Source organism: Pan paniscus, chromosome 5, assembly GCF_029289425.2.
Source record: "Pan paniscus chromosome 5, NHGRI_mPanPan1-v2.0_pri, whole genome shotgun sequence".
Taxonomy (NCBI): domain Eukaryota; kingdom Metazoa; phylum Chordata; class Mammalia; order Primates; family Hominidae; genus Pan; species Pan paniscus.
Window position 1 is genome coordinate 4,263,713 of NC_073254.2, and position 12,082 is coordinate 4,275,794.

Here is a 12,082-nt window from a genome sequence, read left to right on the forward strand (position 1 = left end):
TACTGTGCTAGGTTCCTTTGCATGTATCCTTTCATTCTGCTGGAGCTAAAGATGTTCTGCCTCCTCTCCATAAAACGCACCCAAACTCCAAAACCAGGAAATTCTCCATAGAAAATAGGAGTGAAGAGAGAAAAGACTAACAGGATAAACCCCAAAGCAGGAAGAAAGTTTTGTCTCCCATTTCGCTCAAGGAATTTTTGGACCCACCAACGCTACTGTCCTGAAAGATCCTGCTGCTTCTCCTTCCCCAAATAAGTCAGAGTAAGGCTGACTTGCCGCAGGCTTATAAAGTGTTTGGTCACAGTAAGACAACTGTGAGTAATAACACACATTGTATACTGTTTTGCAATTGATAAAATGCTTTGCATCTGTGTTTTCTTTGGAGGCTGAAGAAAAGAAGAATGGTATTCACGCAGTTCCCATTTTACAGATGAAAACAAGAGGACTTTTTCTGTGAAGTCAGGAAAGTGGTTACAATGGTACTTTCCACCTGTCTGAATTATGTATTGCCCCTCCCCTTTCTATTAATAACATTGAAGTGTGATGGGACAACCACTGAAGCCGTCAGTTGAAACCTGCTGGGACTTTTTAGCCATTCTCTTCAACATAAAGAATGGGTGTTTTTGGAGGGGGTGAGAGGAATGGGGAAATGTTGTCAAAGAGTACAATGTTTTAGTTGAGACAGGAAGAATACATTTTGTTGAGATCTACAGCACAGCATGGTGACTGTAGTTAACAATGAAGTATTGTGTATTTCAAAATTGCTAAGACAATAAATTTCAAATGTTCTCACCACAAAAAAGATAGGTTTTGAGGTGATGAATCTATTAATTCTCTGGATTTAATTATTCCACAATGTATACATATATCATAACATCACATTATACCTCCATAAATACATACAATTTTAATTTGTCAATTAACATTTTTTTAAAAGAATAGTGTGGCCAGTTGGGGAGGTAGTTTTTTTTTTTTTTCCTCTAGTCTCTACTCAGTCTCCAAGATCCCATTCCCCATAAAGTTCCTGTCACCCAGGTGGAGTGCAGTGGCACAATCATGGCTCACTGCACCCTCTCCCTCTTGGGCTCAAGCGATCCTCCCGCCTACAGGTACATGCCACCACGCCCAGCTAATTTTTGTAGTTTTTGTAGACATGGGGTTTCACCATGTTGCCTAGGCTGGTCTCGAACTCCTCAGCTCAATCAATCTGCCCACTTTAGCCTCCCACCGTGCTGGGATTACAGGTGGGAGCCACCAAGCCCAACCCATAAAGTTCCTAACTTTTTAACTCCCTGGGAGTGCACAGCCTACACACACCAGTTTCTCTTTAGAACATACTTAAGAGTCTTGGCTTAGCATCCAACAGACAGAACTTTAACACTTCTACGGATCTGTGCACCTGTCTATGGTGTGGGGTTTTTAAGATCTCTTTCTAATGACACTTTATTTTGCAAAGCAGGACAGTTTCATTCCCAGAAGAGCAGGTATGGTAAATCCTTTGTTCCAGTAACGAAGACAATGATCCAAACCCTAAGCCTCAGAGAAGACCAGAAACCCTCCAGGCCTCCATCTCTCTGCTCCTAGCACCTGCCTCTCTCTTGACATCAACATCATTCTCCCCTCTCACAGCCCAGCTCCTTCCACAGACCCAGGGATTAGGCACCAGCACCTCAGACTAGATTTTAGAGAATTACCATTCAAGAGGCAATCCTCTTCCCTTGGTTCCAATTTCAAGGTTCTCAAAGACTGGAACAGGGCTAGTTTGAGGCAATGTGCCCCATCGCATAGCCAGAAAGAACCTTACAGTGAAAAGGAAAACAATTCTTCCAAAGTAAGGGGGTGCTGATCCCCAGAGGGAGGACAGATGGGCAACCAAACAGTAACCGGGCCACCACATGCTTCACACTCACTGATCAAGGATTTCTAAAACCACTTTTCTTTTCTCTGAATTTATACAGGACTTTGTATCACTCATAAAGGAATGTCTTATAGGCTGATAACACCTTTCTATTCATGCTTATACTTAACATTTAGGCTAGGATAATTTCCTAACCTCAGTGTCCTCACTATAAGATGGGAATTATTATAATCCCTACCTCATAAATTGTTGGGAGGATTAAAATACTTAGTAAAGTGCCTGACTAATAGAAAGGCATTCAATAAATGTTAGCTATTCATGGTGTCATCATCATTATATTTACCATTATTACTAATCTCCTGTATTGCAAGAATTACAGTTTATATTTTTGTAGACCATCACTGTAGCTAAAGGGTCTTTGGGCCATAGGTGATATTCCATAAAGGTTGGTTAAATTGATCTGTGGTTTTTGACTATGGAAACTCAGAACTCCCTCAAAATGTACAAAACAGATTTACCTGCTAAATAAATCTCTTCAAAGCTGACCCCAGGTTTAATTGAATTAATTCCAATGAATTTGTCACAATGATGGAGAAAGGAAACTTAGAGGGCCCCACAGTTGTTTGCTGGTAAAATGAGAAGTTTGGATTAGATCAATGTTTCCCAAAATATTTTCCTCAGAATGTTAGTGCCCCTCGAATCCTGCACAAAGCAAGAGTTTCATGACCAAGTAGCTTTTAAAACTCCTGTACACTCTACTCCCATTCTTCACAATGCACACTTTCATATTAAAAGTTCTGAGAGGTCCTCAACAGAAGACATCACTTAACTTTTTTTTTTTTTTAAGACAGATTCTCACTCTGTCACCCAGGCTGGAGTACAGTGGCCACCACTCCAGGCCTAAACAATTTTTAACCTGGTGCTTCCCAATCTAAACTCACAGGGAACAGTTTTCTTAATGAAAGAGAATCAGACTAGCTTGTAACCATAGCTGGTGACACTCCCCTGCCCCATTCCTTGTATGTCCTCAGTGGACTAAGTCAGGAATAAATACATTTTCCTAATTCTCAAGGGCTGGTCACTCCTTTGCACTGAGCTCAAAGCTTCTCTGTAGCATGGGTCACAATGAATGGTAGCCCTGATAGCCTAGAGTAGCCTTTCAGCCTTCTCTGAGCCTCTAAAGACTGAGGATCCTTGGCATGAAATGGAGCAACTGATATACCCTTGCTTCCCCTGGGGACTCTCTTGCTCTCAAAAAGGCATCAGCCATCATCTCCATCTAGAGAATATACTAGCTGACTCAGCTTGACCAGCCTGTCCCAAAATGAGAATCTGGGTAAAATAAGCATTGAAACACTTCATTCCTTGTAGATTCACAAAACATATTAGCATATTAAAGACTATGAAGTTCTGCAGGAAAAAAAAAACCTATTTAACTTTAATTCAACATTGCCAAGTTTTACTTGACCATGGAAGATTTTTCCAAAACACTTACAAACAGATCAAGGACATTAATCTTTCATGAAACACTAGATCCCCAGGGTCCTCTCCAGCTACATCATTCTCTGATTTTCTTTTCTATTTATGATGCATTAAAAGATTAATCTCTATCAGACTTCCATTTAGAAATTCACCAGAACGTGCAAAGGCAGCAGGTAAAATTGCTGAAGGGTATTATAAAAATACCCTCCAGTGATTTTTGAAACTTAAACTGAAATATTTATATAACTATATATTTCAGTTTGTATATTATATATATATGTATATACACACATACATATGTGTGTATATATATTGGTGTATGTATATCTATATCTATGTATATATGGCATTATATCCATTTTACAGATGCAGAAACTGAGCTTTAGAGGGGGTGAGCAATTGGTCCAAAGCCACACAGCACACAGGTAGTCATTGATAAAGGTAAAAACAAGAGTTGAAGCCTGAGGTGTAAGTACACAGAGACAAGTACACAAATGTTTACAAGTTACACACATGACACGTGCCTTTAACATGAATTTCTTGAACATTCATTTAGAGGCCTTACAATGAAGAGATCAGAGTGGCAGCAAGTTCTGTTGGAATCAGGGGAGCGTGTTCTTCTATAATCCCCTGGCTAACAGGAAAGCACACTGATTTGGCCCATGGTAGTTATACACTCCCATTGAGTCAGGGGCCACTTCTATGCACACAGGAGGTGCTAAAAATATGCTGTTGACTCATTGCCTCTAAGAGCAGAAGAAATGCCAAAAGTATAGGACAAGAGGCAGAAAAGCACACGGAAAAATGTCGTAGGGCAGTCCTCTGAGGAAGTGTTAGATCCCTTTGAAATCTGTCCAAACACTTTCTTGTGCTGGGGAAAGTCAATTACATATTTCAAGCAACCCCACATGTCATACGAGTATCTTGTACGTGTTTGTGTACTCGTGTCTGTGAACTTACATCTCAGACTTCAACTTCTCGCTCCCCACCCTTATCAATGACTGCCTGCATGGCCTTGGGCAAGTTGCTTTCCCTCTTCAAAGCTCAGTTTCTGCATCTATAAAATGGACATAATGCTACCTACCTCATGGGGTTAGTGATCACATTTAAGGAGCTAATATGTGGAAATTGCTTACACAGTACCTATCACATAATAAGGGTTTAATAAGTGTTTGATGTAATTGTTTTGATTATTACTACTATTACTAAAATAATAATTACTACAATAATAATGATTCTTATTCTCTATATTAGTATTATCTTTGAAAATGGGCATGGATTATGTCTATGTAACACTTTTGGCACAATATCTAGCATTATATCACACACAAATTAGAGAATTCATGTTATTAAGGATGAAAAAATATTTTTACTGACCCTTAAATTCTTCGTAAGTAACTGCAAAAGAAGCCATTATCCCAACACATGAAATAAAAAAGAAAATTCAGTTCCTCTGGAGTTTGTTTTTGGAGGTAGCCACAGGATACCTAAATTTTTTTTTCTTTTCAGAGAGACCGAGGGGCTCACTAGGTTGACCAGGCTGGTCTTGAACTCCTGGTCTCAAGCCATCCTCTCACCTCAGCCTCCCAAAGTGCTGGGATTCCATGCATGAGCCACCACATCCAGCCTACCTAAAATATTGAATGCTGTTAATAAATCTCCTGAGGCCAGCATAAGAAGGTGATGGGCAAAACTAATGCAGGTATGTTTTTCTGGCTTTTTCATGTATTGGGCCAAACTTTGAAAAGCACTTACTATTAATGGCTAACTTGCAAAATTTGTGATTTATTAAAAGCAGATTTTAATTGTTTTACCTAAAAATAATAGGCCTCTGATCTGCCAAAGATGAAGATTTAGTTTCTAGGTGTTCCCCACAATACCTAGAAACATCAGTGGAATCGATTATTAAACACTTTAGAACTATTCTCACCAAAGTTCTTTAATATATAATACAGCAAAAGAAAAGTTTCTTTTCTAAAGGCTTCTCTATACTTTTTTTAATAGTTGAATTTCATTTCTGAAGGCTCCTAAAAAGAATAGAATTTAGATCTTTATTAAAGAGGAAATATATTTTCCATGTTTAATTTAAATGACATTCCATCAGTCATTTGCAATCTTAGCCTACACGGAATTTTTTTTTTTTTTGGTAGTTTTTATGTTTGGGCTTTAGGAGGGGATTCCCAATAATCTCTATATAAATATTTCTAATCTCTATAGAAATATTTTAACATTTCAATGTAAATTAGTTTTTTAAAGCTATTTTATCCATAAAAATAATGAATTTGCATGGCTGAGGGTGAAATAATGTGTTACCAGGACCCCTCAGTTTTGGGGGTTGTGAGTAGATCCCATCTTCATGTTCCTCCAGCCCAGCCGAAGCCTGGCTCAGGTCCTCCTCCCCCATTTGTCAGGAACCACCATCCCCAGGGATTCTATGTGCCCTGCGTGACCAGTGTTCTCCATCAGAGTTTACCAATCTTTTGTTCATTCCCTCAGAGCACAGCTAAGCAAGAGTACACTAATTTGAAAATTAACTCAAGCAAATAGAGGAACAATATCCCCAACACATTGCATTTTAACATAGGGTTTCCTGGACACACTGCTTCAACCCAAGAGTTGGGCTAATAGTAGGAGTTCCATCTGCTAAAATACGGCTGTCAGCTTCAGAGGGAAATTCATGAACGTCTTCGTAGTTTGTTTTTACGTTTCACTTGGCACTGTTTCTAAAATTTCCTCTGAAGCCAAAAAATAAGTTATTTCCCAGCACACTGGGCACTTTTCATTTATCATTGGATTGATTTTTGTAACTTGCAGTAGGAGCTGAAATCGACCAGGGGGTTCTTATCCAACAGACAGCAGCAAAACTCTTTGTGTATCTGCGTTCCTTTCAACAAGCGTGACTTCCTCAATGGCATCATTCGTGAGCGTAACACAGAGCTCAGCAATAACGTTTCTTCACTAACCCTACCAGGTATCCAACATAGGATGTTACTTCCTTTCACTGTTTTCCGACTCCTGGCAGATATTAATCATTGGGATTTGGGAACAAGGAAATAGAATTTCTGAGAATGCTTGGGAATTCCCAAATTCATATGATTTTCATAACACTTCACTTACAAGTTTTTGAAAAATAATAAGTGACTATAATAACAAGCAAATAGTCGTTTTTTTCTGTAACAGGATTATATGAAAAGTTTTAGTAGTCTTCTGTTTTAAAAAGATATGATAACAAATGATGATTTATTATTATTATGAGCCAACATATTGTAACAAGATTATAAAATCCAATAGCATTAATAGAGAAAACATTAAAAAGAAATGAATATTATCACAAAATAAATGCTAAAGAAAAGTCCTTTAAAGATTGAAAGGTAACACCACAAATACTTAATGCTTTAATCATTGTTTACATGACATTGTTAAACAAGGCATCAATCATCCCCTCCAATACCATTTAAATAACATAACATTCTGATCTCCTGGCAAGATGAATAGCACTAGAAAGAAGCAACTGTCAAAATGGCCGATTTAAGGGCATATTTTGTTTCTAAAACTTGGCATTGCTTAGAAAACCTCTCATAGGATTTGTAAAACATATACTATGCCTAGGAACACATTAATATTTATTTGCAGAAATGGTTCACTGTTAGCAGTGGACAAGGCCATGAACACACACTTGTAACACAGCAACAGATACAAGAAAGTCTGACTGAGGCTCCTTTACTGCTCCTGTCCTGTTCACCTTAACTTTCATCTCCACATGTCAGTGCTTCCTCATCTTGCTTGACTTGAAGTCAGTGCATTTCTTCAAGCCAGTAAGTTCTCTATACTGACTATTAAGCTGTAATTTTCACAAGAAAATTAGAATGTTCCTTCCCATTTTCCTAATTTCTCAACTGATTTTTCTCAGAATTCAGAATCCGTAAATATTGAAATGCCACGAGAGAATTTCCAAATGGAAATGCTGTTCCCTTCGTCCATTTTCAGAGGAAACCATAGGATAGTGTTATCCTTCTCTTCTCCATTTTTTTCCCCTGCAAACTTATGGTTATCACCTCTTTAAGTGAGTAGCTCACAATTTTGCCTCCCCTGCAAATGGTCCCCAAACAGTAAAGTGGGTCCTCTTTAGCTGTGTCTTTAGTACATAATCCTGCATTTCTGACCATATGCAGGGAGTGTGACCCAGGGAAGGATCCCTGACTCAATTGGATTTCTCTTGCTGTCTCTAGAATTTGAACAAAGGAACCCAGACGTACAGAGGCTGGGAGCCATCGTGGTGTGCTATATTGATGACAGCAGCAGTGGGTGGTGTGGGGGCAGTTAATTGACAGCTACCTGTTGCTGACATCCCAGGAACTGCCTGAACCTCCTCTTTCCCAGTCATAAGATATCTAAGATTCTGCAGTATTCTTCATTAAATCCTAGCATGGTTTAAGCTAGCAAGAATTAGGTTCTGTTGCTTTCAATCAACAGAACCTTAGCTAATACATTGTTATTTCCTGGTCTTTGTTCCTTTAATTTTCCAGGAAAAGAAGGGAAAATGGCTTACTGGTTTTAAAAAGAGACAAGGGACAACATACAATTTATGCAAAATTTAGAAGCACTCAAAGGAAACTCTGGAAAGTTCCTGAGACATATATAGGTAGGATCAGCATAAAACTTGAACAGTGTATCTAGATCATGGTTGCCATGGTGGCCTTGACACAATGAACATCTGTATCAAGATCATATTTTCTTGGTGGGACAGAGAGAAGCACAAGGCGGGACTCACATTTACAGTAATCCTTGTTTTCCAGGGACCATACAACCCAGTTTGTCCAGAGCTGTTCATCTTAAGTTTGTTATCCCACCATAATTATAAATAGAACCTCCTTTTTCTCTCAAGAATATCCCACTTTGGATGATAATTTCTGTGACTACCCATTAACAATATTTAATAACTATAGAAAACTGCTTCTCTATATTTTTTGTATGTTTGAAACATTTTATAACAAAAATATCTTTAAAGTTATCATCTACACAGAATATAGCTGCCAAATGCTCCTACTCTGCTATTCTAACCGTGAATCCCTCTGGGGCCCCTTCCTCCTACGGCGCTTGTGAGGATGAAATGAAATAAGCTCTATGAAGTGCCCAACAGTGACCAACACTGAATAAAATACAGCCACCATAGGTGGCCTTCCCTTGTGTTCACCAAACTCCTGATAAGTTATTCGGTGATGTTTTAATCTTAACATTTTATGTAGATTATACATTCATCTGATTCAAAATGCAAAAGGTACAAAAGCGTATACAGTTAAAAGTTTCCCAACCCACTACCATTTATCTCCCTGGAGGCAACTGTTTCCAGATTTTTGAATATCCTTAAAGAATATCATATGTATGGAAAAGAAAGATTATATATTTATATACATCTGTGTATGCATTTTCCTATGAGAGGCACACAAAGTCTCCTTGAAGAGATATCATTATTACAAATACCCCTCAATTTACAATGGGGTTATATTCCAATAAACTTATGAAAATATTGTAAGCTGAAAATGCATTTAATACACTTAACCTACTAAACATCATAGCTTAGCTCGGCCTACCTTAAACACTCACATTAACCTACAGTTAGGCAAAATCATCTAACAGAAAGCCCATTTTATAATAAAGTGGGCTTTGAATATCTCATGTAATATAATGAATACTGTACTGAAAGTGGAAAACAGAATGGTTGTATGAGTATTCAAAGTACAGCTTCTGCTGAATGTGTATTGCTTTCAAACTATCTTAAAGTTGAAAAATCATAAGTCAAAATATTCTAAGTCAGGGATTGTTTGTACTTCTACTTTACATGATGAAATTGAGCCTTGAAAAGATTAAGTGACTCGCCCAAGGTCACACTGGCAGTTAAATAGTGAAACTTGGATCCAAATTGTTCAGTCACTACATGTATTGTCTTGAAATTTGAAAAAGTGGAAGAGGAATTAAACTACTAAATTGAAGGACTACTTTAGGCATAGAAGCAGCAGATGCCTTCATGTCCAAGTGATTGTGAAAAGCCCACTTGCCCCAAAATATGTCTCCTGGTCATATGAAATTCCACCATTTCAGATTTTTACCTGGGGATTTAGAGTAGTCTGCTGTTTTCCTAGAGCTCCCCTAAAATAGAAATAGAAAATTTTGGAAGACTAAATATATGCTAACATTGGAAAACTCATTTTCTCCCCTTCGTAAGGCAAGGTACTGAAGGAGGGGGCCCTACGGGCTGTGCAGGGACATCCTGGAGGCATGGGGAGAAGAAACTGAAAGGCAAGTTTGTATGGAACAAAGAATACCGATCTCAGGATTCTCCCTTGAACCTGCCCTAACTTTGTTCAAATAGACTTAGCCACTGACCTGCTGTCAAAAGACCACAGCCAATCTGACTTGTTTTCAATATAATGATGAATATTGATTTGGTCCCTTCATCCAACATTCTCAGCTGGATCTTTTTTGACCAAGGATATACATTACTAGGTGAGTACAGGCAGTTAATTCTTCCACACGGGACTTCGGAGTTTCTGAGTTAACCAGAATCACCCACCTTAACATCTGCCAGTTTATACCCCAAGTCCTGACCAGTGCCCCCTACCTGCTATGCCTCATGTTTTCAATAGAGCATAAAATCAGAAATGAAAGATGAAACATCATAGCCAATATCACAGAAATACAAAGGATCCTAAGAAACTGCTAGGTATAATTACACACTAACTAATTGGATCATCTCGAAGAAATGGATAAATTCCCAGACACATAAAACCTACCAAGATTGACTCATGAAGAAATTTAAAAATCTGAACAGACTAATAGCAAGCAAGGAGGTTGAATCAGTAAGAAAATGTCTCCTATCAATGAAAAACCAAAAACCAGATGGCTTCCCAGATTAATTCTACCAAATATTTTAAGAAGAACTAATACCAGTCCTTCTCAAACTCTTCCAAAAAGCTGAAGTGGAGGGAATACTTCCTAACTCATCTTACAGGGCCAGCATTACCCTGATTCCAAAGCCAGACAAGAACACTACAAGAAAGGAAAATGACAGGCCAATATCCTTGATCTACATAGATGCAAAAATCCTCAACAAAATCCTAGCAAACCAAATTCAATAGCACATTGAAAGAATCATTCACCATGATCATGTCATGGTTCAACATAAGCAAATCAATACATATAATATACCATATTAGAAAAATAAAGGATAGAAACTATATGGCCATCACAATAGATATAGAAAAAGCTTTTGACAAAATTCGAAACCCTTTCATGGTGAAAAAAAAAAACACCCAACAGATCACGTATTGAGGGACTGTATCCCAACAAAATAAAGGCCATATATGACAAACCCATAGCTAACACCATGATCAATGGTGAAAAGGTGAAACTTTTCCTCTACCATCAGGAACAAGACAAGGATGCCCACAGACACCACTTCTCAGGGTAATTAGGCAAAAGAAAGAAATAAAAGGCATCTTAATAGGAAAGGAAGAAGTGAAACTGTCTCTACTGACGGCATGATCTTGTTATATATAGAAAACCCTACAAACTTCACTAAAAAAAGGTTAGAACTCAACACAAAGAAGGGAACAATAGACACTGGGGGACTCCAAAGGTGGGAGGGAAGGATGGTGGGAGCAAGGGTTGAAAAACTACCTATCGATTACTATGCTCACTGCTTGGCTGGTGGGATCATTAGAAGCCCAAACCTCAGCACCATGCAATATACCTGTTTAAGAAACCTGTACATCTACGCTCCTGACTCTAAAATGAAACATGCAATATTTAAAAAACAAAAACAAATAAATAAAATTTGAAAACTGTTAGAACTGAACTGATAGGTGATATCAGTAAAGTTGTAGGATACAAAATCAACATATAGAGCCTTGAACACAGCAACATCCAGCTGTCTGACACGAAAGTCTCAGGGGCAAGAAAACCTCTATATGAACTCAGAAACAATGAGCTAAGTTGTGTTTATGTCTGAAAGGATGTTAAGAACTTCATTCATGTTACATCAGAGCCAACAGAAAGAACCAACAGGAAACCTGTACCCAACAAACAGAAATGACAAGATGAAGGGAAAGCAGAGGTAAGGGCTTACCTTAGAAAGGGCAAGTGATTAGCTCAATATACAATACAATGTTTGCTCCTGAGCCAAAAATTTGTACAATAATTTGGATATTACTTGCACAACCAGAAAAATCAGCCACTCATTAGGAAAATGCGTTTCTGTAGAAGTCTTAGGACTCAGCTATCTATAATAACATGAAAAGACAATATTTTCATCCAAAATGAGTATTTTTGTTTGTCTTGGCTTGTTATTCTAACGTCAACAGCTTCTAAATAAACTGTTGAAGTACATGATATAACCACCTCTTTCTCCATCTTTCCCATTGCTCCCATAGGGATTCAGTTGTGCAATTTCACCATTAGCAAAGCTTTTTGCTGAAATCTGGCTTTTCAAAGGGAGAGTATCCAGAAACAGAAGATGCTGATCTGGGAGGCTCTTCCTAATAGAACTGCTGCTTCAGTTTAACTTGAAAAAGCCCACACCCAGTTCCTAATGACAAACATCTGAACACCGGGTTCAGATGTTTGAACACCTGAGCAAGACCATGCTATGCCTCCTGCTCGCTCTGTTCTATAAGCAACCCACAGATTGCTCCCTGTGAAGAGGAGCCTGCCAGGGGAGCAGCATTCCACCAGACCCTGATTTAG